Below are 10,411 nucleotides of genomic sequence, written 5' to 3'. Positions count from 1 at the left end.
GTATGTTGATCTTGTCAAGATCTCGACTGATCAGAATCCTGCAGATTTGCTCAGGAAAAGCCTCTCTACAGAGCACTTTGTCTTCCTCAGGAGGTTGATGGGCGGGATGAGATGACGTCTTTCCTCATCCTGTTGTACATGTGTACATGTTGTATTTTCTTTTTCTTTTTCTTTTCACTCCTCACTAGGGCAGATTTTCCTTTAAGTGGGATATTGTTGGAGATAAAGGCGCCTCTGCCTAGCTGCCCGTGTATTACTACACTGACAGTCACCGCCACTGCACACTGCAGGTGGTGGGCGCCCGTCACCATCACTTTATTCTTTATTCTTTTAGTGACAGTTTGAATAAAGGAAGGCCTGATCACACATTGTGACTGTTGGAGTTCCCATTTCTTGTCTCTCTCTTTCTTGCTCTTGCTCTCCCGCCATAGCTCTAGAGTGCAAGCTTCAATCCTTCTCACCTTTCAATTGAGGTTTGTTGTTGTTCTATAGTCATTTATTGTAGCATGCACTCTTGAGTTTTACATTGGTATCTTTTTATTATGGCTAGTTCTTCGAATGGTAGTGTCATTTTCAATATTGAAAAGCTTGATGCCACTAATTTCACCTAATAGAAGATGCAAGTGTGGCAAGTATTGGTTCAAAAGAAGCATGTTAAACCTTTAAAAATCAAGACTGTAAAACCCAAAGGCATTGATCAAGATACTTGGGATGAGTAGGATGAGCTATGTAAATCCACTCTTATATTGTCACTATCTAAATAGGTTTATTTCAATATGGTGGCATATAACAATAATGCTTGGAAGTTATGGAAAAAGATTTGCAATCTTTATGTCAAAGCAAAGTCTCGATTTTTCGCAAACATATTGGTTGAAACATCTAATGGACCTTCATGTGAAGGAAGAGACATATGTCTACATATTTGAATGAGTTGCATTCGATTTTTAGCTAGTCAACTTCATAGAGCATTAAGTTTAAGGATAATCTTCCTCTCTTATTCTTTCTTGTGACACTTCTTGGGCCATAGAACAATGTTTGTACTACCATGTGTACTAATATACCTAGAGATGGTTTGAAACTCCAAGATGTTGAGGGTGCCTTACTCATAGAGGAGATAAAACATGAAGAATGTGGATGCAACCCGTACTTCTCTTGTATGACTATTAGGGGAAAACATGATGATAAGAGTGATAAAAATCACCATGGTAGAGACTCACAGACATCTCAATCTCAAGGCACTCTTGCAATAAGTCCTATAGTCATAAGGCCCCTCTTACATGTCATTATTGTGGGAAGTAGGGTCATTTTAAACATTAGTACCATAAGATGCATGATTATAAGCACAAAGAGAAAGGCAAGGGAAAAGTGCAAGATAAGTCTAATGATCGTAGCATTTTCTGTAGTAAGTCCAATGTAAGAATTGAGAAGATAAATGAAGTGCAACATGAGTCCAATGATGAGTACATATTTACAGCTTCTTCTCTTAATGCTAGTTAGTTGGATAATACTTCATCCACTTTTCCTTGGTATAGGATAATTGATTCGGGTGCTTCTTTCCATGTTACCCCACATGGGGATTGGTTTCATTCCTATCGTAGCATGATAGGTTCTATTAGACTAGGAAATGACTTGACATTGGGGATGTAGGGCTGATGTTTACTTCAAGCAGTACTTTTGTTTTGCATGATGTATGCCATGTTTCAACTTTGACCAAAAGCTAGCTAGAAAGTTGGATGATGCAACCTATCATGTATCTTTCTGCATGGAAGATTACCCATGGGAATCTTGCCTTTTCTCAAGGTGCCAAGGTTGGCAACTTCTATCCCTTGCTTGTACCTTGGTCTATAGACCATGTTTTAGTTGCAGCTAACATACCACATGTATCTTTATACCATGGTTTCCTTGGATACATATCCTTAAAGGGAATGAAAATGATTACTCGTTTGTAGTATCTTTTGCCTCTCTTGATTACAAATTTTTTTATTCTTGTGACCATTGTCTTTATGGTAGGTAGACGTGCAATTCTCACAGAAAGTCTAGCATTATGCACATGGGTGAGCCTCTGGCTCTTGTTCATTTTGATGTATGTGGTCCCATGCCCTATCAATCACTAGGTGTCACAAGTATTTTGTGACTTTCATTGTTCATTATTTGCATAAGGTCTAGGCATATCCTATTAAATAGAAATCGGAAGTCTTATCTACGATTCAGCATTGGCTTGCTCTTGTTGAGGACTAGTCTAGGTATAGGTTGAAGTGCCTAAGGTTTAACAATGGGGGTAAATATGTCTCTAAGGTATTTGTTCAGTTTTGCAATGAGAGGGGTACTAAGCATCAGTTGATCACTCCCTACACCCCACCCTAGGATGGTATTGCAGAGTGCATGAATAAGACGATTCAAAAGAGAGTTTATAGTATGCTTAGCCCAGTAAGCTTACTATAGCATTTTTGGTTTGAGGTAGTTACTACTACTATACTTGTGATAAACAAATCCCCATGCACTCCTATTGGTTTGTCAGGTTACAGAGAAGGTATGGTTTGGAAAACCTTCATCATATACTCATTTGTGTATCTTTGGATATACGAGGCTTTTGCTATGTTCCTAGTGCTATATGGCTACACCTAGCCAATGGCATTGGGACATTGTGAAGGGTATCATGAGGTACTTGAAAGGCACTACATATATATATGCATTTGCTATGGTGGTCAAAATACTACATTCATGGGTTACACTAACTCCAACTATGTAGGACATGCAGATAGTAGGAAGTCCACCTCTAGTTATGTCCACCTTTCCTAGAGGGGTTGTTTCTTGGATGTCTAGGGTGAAGAAATGCACGGCCTTATCTACTACTAATGAGGCAGATTATATTACAGCCACACTGAGGCTTGCAAGGAGACCTTATGGTTAGGCCATCTGACCTTGGTATTACTGTTACTTTTGCATTACATCAGATTCTATGAGTGCTATTTAGTTGGCCAAGAATCCAATCTTCCATGCAACGACAAAGCACATTGAGGTGTGCTATTACTTCATCAAGGAGGTGGTAGAGGACAAGTCCGTTGAGCTTGTCAAGACTGATAAGAATCCTGCATATTTGCTCACTAAAAGTCTCTCAACAGAATAATTTGCCTTCCTTAGAAAGGCGATGAGTATAGGATGAGATGAAGTTTTTCCTCATTCTATTGTACCTTATGTAAATTTATACATTGTCACTTTTTTCTTATTCTCATCTTCCCACTAGAGACACATTTACCTTTAAATGGAAGGTTATTTGGGAATAAAGGTGCATGTACCTACATCGCCTGTATTTATTTCACACATGGTAATTGCACAAATGTATACTACATGTGGCAGGTCACTTTATTATTTATTCTTTTAGTGACTATTGAATAAGGGAAGGCCAATCACACACTGTGATTGTTAGAGTCCCACATATGGTGTCTCTCTCTCTTGCTCTCTTATTCCATCTGCCATAGCTTGCATCTCTCTTGCTTTCGCTTGCTTATGCTTCTACTCAGGCTTCTCCCTTTAAGTGACATTAACTCTTTCAATTTTAATCCTTTGACATAGACATACAAAGATGTTAGAGGAAAGTAGGTAGCTTAGTGTGTGAAGATAGGATGGATAGGCACATAGATATGTCAATGGAAATAAAATAGTTGAGTGTGAAGATAAGAGTGCATAGGAATAAAATACATAGACTAGATAGTTGAGTGTGAAGTTAGAGAGGTCAAGGAGGGAAATAGATAGTTCACTTTGTCAAGGTAGACTAGATAGATGCAAAGAAGAGGTCACAGTAGAGCTATGAGAGAGTATGGAATGGAGCAAAATAGCTCAGAGAGAGAAGGGATGTCTAAGAGTTCTCATATGTTAGAAATTTCTATTTTACCTCCAAATACATTTCTAAAAAATGAAAAATTTGACTAATGAAATTGTTTCTAAACCAAAAGATAGAATATGAAAGTCTCCCAAAATCTTAAAAGTAGCTCTTGAAATTTTATTTCTCTTGTTTTTTGTTAAAAATGAGTGCTCCATATTTACTAATGATCTTACATTGAAATTCAAGCACCACACTCCTATAACTAATTTCTATCTGAATATAAAATTTGGTTGAAAAAGGATCATTGAATGAGATGACAGAAGGAATTTGATCAAATCCTTTGTGGATAACATCAAATAGACAAAGCAAGATTGGAAAAGTGGAGAGATATGAGGATTATTATACTATTCTTCTCTCCACTCTTCCTTGTTTTAAGGAGGGGAAAGGGGGGAGGGCTAAGAGTCCCAAAAGAGAGTTCCTTTTTCTTCTAATAAGATTAATGATATACTATAACAATACTTGCAAAAAACATGCCAAGAATTGGCAACTATGTCATTGTCTAAGGGGTTTTTTTTTAATTCTTGGTTGTGGATATCCAAATCTTTCCTTGTCATTGTCTAGTTTGTGGCCACAAAGCACATTTAATTGCTACATTAGAGTATTGATAAAACCTATTTCCTCTTTGTCTCTTTAAATACTACATTACTTTGTTAGCTCCACATATTCTTAGTGTGTCTTTCATATTGGCTCTATGGACAGGGTCTATTGGTTCTTCTAGATAGGTATCATTCTTGACACCTCTATCATGTCTTGTATGGATGAAATAACCAAAAGGAGCTTGATAATGGGTTTTTTCTTCATTCCTTGAGTTGATCAAAGTGGCAAACCATCACATTCATTAGCAAACCAATGGGTGTAATTATATATAACGGGTTGTAAAAGCATTAAAAATGTGTGAATTATTAAAGCAATTGGAGTCAAACAATTGAAAACTTTAAGAACATAAAGTACATGTACCAAGTGACCTTTTGATCTATCCATGCACTAATCATTGACTTTTTGAACTCATCCAATGTTGTTTCAAGGGCTTGATAGTCATGTCTATTCTATATTTTTGTGTCATAATACTTAAAAGATTTATCCAAAGACTTTCAGACACTAGTCTTCAATGATCGTGCTTCACCATTGTTGACATAGTCTACAACTACACTATGATGAATGCACTTTTATCTATTGCATTGAATCCTTTAAGTGGATTGTATTCCTTAATGGAGGGCTATTATCTAAGGCTTGTATTTTCACAACTCTATTGGAAAGATTCTTAGTCAAGTCTAAATCATCCTTCTATCATCCTTTTCAATCTTTGTATTTCCATTATATAAACCAATGTGTGACAAGGCCTTCTGAAGTGTTGTAATTGCCTTAACTTGTGTTGACTTAGGTCATGAAATTTGGGCAAAACAAATGTACAAGAACAATAGTGTCTCAATGTTGTGTATGGAGCATATATTATGTAAATATGGACTCTCAAAAATGGAATATCCATAATGGCCCTAAATTTTGGATATTTTAATGTCTATCAAGTATCTTTTTTCAATTCCTCTTATCAAGTACCTTTTCTCTACACATGCAATGTATACCTACACTCTTTGGATTGATACCATTTGAAACACCTTACAAGCCTTCCATCTCCAAGATTCTCCCATTTCTTAGCTCATTAATGATTTTGGGATATTAGTCTTATGGAAAACCCAATGTAAGATATCGAAATTCTTGGATGCAACCTATAATCCACACAAATTATAAGCATCTACCACTCTTCATTTGGCACATTCAAACCATAAAGACAAGAAAACCTCCAATATAAATGCATTGTTTATCTCAAAGGACCTTAGAGAAAAATGTTGTGGACACTAAATCATTTTGTATCTTTATTTATACTTGTTGGATCAAGTGCCATGTTTGTGAAGGTGAAGGTAACCTGTTCTAGCATGTTCTCCTTCACAATTTACATTCATCGCGCTTCAACACAAATTTAGAACACCATTGCATTCATCCATAGTCACTTCAAATGCCTCTAAGTTTGTAAAATATATCAAAGCTCATGTTTCTCTATAGCATGTATCTTCAATGTGGAATGGAGCTCCCAAGACTTGTTAATGAATTTCTTATTTCACTTGTTTTCACATTCTTTTGAGTGATTTTGGATTTAGCAATGTCAATCCATGCATCCTAGATTCTTTCATCTTTGATTGAAGAGATGTGTAAATAAGTGCATACCCTCTATTGGATAGACATGTCTCATCCACCCACCGATACCTACATGTCACATGGGTCAAGTTGGTTCTCTTTTATGAAGGTCTTGATCTCCTATTTCGTAAGCATGTAATAATTTTGATTCTTTAGGATTGCCTTGATAGTTTCCCTTTCCACAGCATTTTGATTTGTGCAATTGATGGCTCTAGGCTTGAATGCGCTTATTCATTGGAATGCAAGATATCTCTCTATTTTCAAAAGAAAAATGCTTAGTTATCATATAAGAAATCAAGATAATGCAAAATCTTTTTTTTAGATACAAAAACAATGAACAAAGAGCTTACTTTATTGCATGTATCTTTTTCTTTACTCCATCACTTCACAACTTCAATATACACAAGTTTTCCATATCATTTGCACCAAAAAAAAAAATCCTTAATTGATCCCTTTGTTTCTTGAGCTCTAAAATGGTCTCCCTATTTTGTAATTTATTTTTCTTGTATTGCTCTAATATTAGCCTCAAATCAGGAATTCTCTCTCTTTAATAGATTTCTTTCAAACATGTCCATATTGTTGATTGCATCTAAATGTTGTATATATCCTAGGAAGCCATTACACCCATCTCCAACAAAGCTAATCAAGGATATTATATCCCTGAACAAACTTGTAGATTTTTGTAGAAGATAATTTGGATGCAATTTCACCTCAGTCCATAGATCTATCTTCCTAGCTAATCAAGGATATTACATCATTGAACAAAGGTGTAGAGTTTTGTAGAGGATCATTTGGATACAATTTCCCTTCATCCATAGTTCTATATTCCTTTATTCTTGTCATCCACACATTTCTTTGGCCGTGGAAGACAAAAGATAGGGTTTATTTGTCTTATACAATGGCTCTTAATCACGATTAAGCTTGAAGTGGAGATAATACAAATCTCTCTTATACCTCTTTAATGATATGATGTTGGTTTGGCTCCAACCATCTTCCTCAAGATCCTATATGGTTTTTGAAGTTGCTTCCAAAAAATGAAAACATGTCAATTGAGAATGTGTGAAAGTATAGCTCGAGCCTTTGCACCAAGTTTTGACTCAAGATTTGATAAAAAGAGAGTGCACCATTAAGCCAAGTCAATGTAGATACACGCCATCAAAATTTGAGTACTAACAATATCTATTCTAAATATTGAACCTTAGACTCTTAATTAAGGCACATGATAGCTTGAAAGTTCATGTTGATTTGTGCTTGTTGAAAAAAAGGAAGATAATTTGATTTCTATGTTATTTTATTAATGTTTTAATTAGCTCTCTTTATGTTGAGGTGGAGTTTCTTACAAGGCCCAAACATGAGTCCAAGTTTTCTCTAACGTATACGTGCGCGCGCGTGCGTGCGTGCGTGCGTGTGTGTGTGATAAGGTGCAAATTGGTCACCAAGGTTTGTCTAGGTGAAGTCAAACAGTCTATTGTAATGACCAAGGTTTGTTTAGGTGAAGTAAAATAGTTTATTGTCATGAAAACATATAAACATGGCAGAGGCAATGTTTGAGATCTTGTTTTGACCATAATTATATGTATTCAGGATTTGGTGTGGCCTAAAGATCTCAATGATTTGTTATGTTCGCATTTGTGAATCCTAAACTTCCCCATTCATAGTATTAAATCATGATTACAAGCACATATCATTGCAATAAGCACCTAATTACAATGAAACTTTGCTCATTCATGTTGGAGTAGCCATTCATATCAACTTTGTTTGTAGACTCTAACGGGAAGTCCTAGGTAAGCTTGATATGGAGCTATTCCAAGGACTCACCAAATCTATCTCTACCATTTCGCCCCGAGTGGCCTCCAGCTCTTCCAGCAATTGAGCAATGGTTTGCCATGCCTCATCTCTTCCTCTATAGGCATCAACAACTTTCTCTTTGAGGTCAACAAGCTCCCTAAGTTGATCCATCTCATTTTGGAAAGTGTCATAATGCTCCTATGACATTGTAATTGCATGATGTGCATGGGTGGTCAATTCTACCTTTGCCTACATTAGTAGGCCTTCCTCTTGTAGATGTATTGAAGAGATAACTGGATCACTATCTTGTAGGCATTGAAGTGTGTCATTTCTTACACAATTTTGGTATAGTGATGTATATGATATCTTTTAACATTGTATTTGAAAGGACCCTCTCTTGCTTTTCTTTAAACCTCTATCCCTTTGTGGTTTTTCTATTACTATCTACTTGAAAAGGATACCCTAATATTTAAGAAAAGTATTTTGAAAGATTTCTTATAATTGTTTGTTGTTGCATTTGCAATGACTGATGAGCCCTATTTTAAGCATGGAGAATATGAATTTACCATATACATGAAAAGTTACTTATCACTACGAATGTTATCCTAACAAGAAATAGTATAAAACCAAAACCTTGCTACTTTGGCTTCAAGATTCTATTGTTGATTTTTCTTCTTTTTTTTAGCAAAGCTAGACAATTTGTTTGTGTTTGGAAGGACTTACAAACATGTTTCACATAATATATTTTCTAGACAGTGGGTTTATCACAAATCATGAAGGGATCACTTTATCCCTCATCCACAGACTTGAAAAGTTTGAATCCCCTAAACTAAACAAAGTGCAAAGGTGTGTGGGATAATACATTTCTGAGTCAAACAACATAAGATGAAGTTGGAGAGGAAATCCCTTTTTCTAACCTTTTTGCAATCAATATAAGGACACATCTTGCAAATTTTTTTGGACTTGCAAGGTTGGGAGTTACATAACATATGCTCACTCTCAAAACTTATTTATGTGAGGTAGTAGAGTGGGTTTTTGCCTTCCTTTGTGGCTCTCAATATCCTAGGCTTAAAAATCGATGTCTAACCATCTTAAGAGCTTAAGCAATTTTCTGTTGTTTGCTCAATCCATTTAATTGATGGAAGTTCATTTGACTTGTCTATCTCCCCTAATTTTTGTCTAAATGACAAAAACAAAAAAATAAATAAAGGCACACCACAATGATCCTGCATACCATATGTTCTCTTCCCAACTACAAACTAGTTTTCACCCATATTCAAGTACAATTCACCCACTTCACATTTGAGCTCCATTCCACTAGGAGACTCAATATATTCATGCAAATAACATGGCACATACAAGCTCAAATTCATTTCTATAAGAGTGTGCAATAGAAGATACAGTTTCTAAAATAAGTTTGGAGATTGGGAAAATAATAACCTCTAGAACCAAGCCCTTGACAATGGACAAGTTCTCTTCAACATCACAAAATATCATGTAAATACTAGAACATGGCGCGAAAATATTGGGAAACCTTTCGAGCCTTTAACCAGCCCCAAAAACAATTTTTGGATCCTTGCATGCATGTCTAAGCCTCTAGAAATCTAGGAAGACATCTTCTATTACCTCTGTTATCACAAAGGTGAAACAAGGATATCAAAGGTGTGAAATCCTCACTAACTGGTCATTTTAAATTGGGGATCTTTTTAATGCATTTTCCTATGACTGACTGCCCAATAGAGGTGGGCCAGCCTTGTGCTACCCCTAGGGCTTGAACTCAAGACCTAATCAAACTCACGCCCCCATTTATCAATTGGCCTATACAGCTGGTGAAACTGGAGCTTTTGAGTAAGTACCACATAAATGAAACCAATAATTCAATGTTCTTTCACATAAACAAGCACTGCCTTTTACCTATGTCCAAAACAGTTGCTTCTTTAAGAGAACATGGCAACAGTTGTTGAGCAAAATTGGGGAATCTGTCCGTGCCAACCCTTTCCTTGGTATGAACACCCTCTACTATCACAGAAGTGAAACTGATGCTTCACACGGCCAAGGCACAAACATCATCTCAAAAAGATCAGCTTTTCAAGGTCTGAACTTTCAGAGTTGTACATGCACAAGACTACAGCCCCCTTTGGCCATACAATGTGTGAGAATCAACTACGCTCTACACATTTCGTTTCCTGTAGGATGTTGCACTTAGAGTCCACGGCCGGAGAACAGTACAGACAAATTACAGTTTATCGCAAGTATGAAATCCAAACAAGTTGCACAACTGCAATATATTTTGTTCAAAGCTCAAAAAACCACCTTCATTTGTCATTATCTAGAAGACAGCACCAGCTTTAAAAATCAGAAATTGCAAGATCACAAAGTTAGGAATCAAGAGAACTCAAGGACTAGATAGTCCGAAAATCGCAATAAGACCAAAATTTTGGAATTTTCATCAGTTATAAAGCTCAAAAACATTCACACTAACCCCCACCAATTCCACCACCTACGCATTGTGTCCTGCAAGAAGTAGGATCCACAGAAGGTAGAGGCATG

The sequence above is a fragment of the Lygodium microphyllum genome, chromosome 4, assembly GCF_053477565.2.
Source record: "Lygodium microphyllum isolate KBCC chromosome 4, Lygodium_microphyllum_v1.1.10, whole genome shotgun sequence".
Taxonomy (NCBI): Eukaryota; Viridiplantae; Streptophyta; class Polypodiopsida; order Schizaeales; family Lygodiaceae; genus Lygodium; species Lygodium microphyllum.
This window is presented reverse-complemented; position numbering follows the sequence as displayed.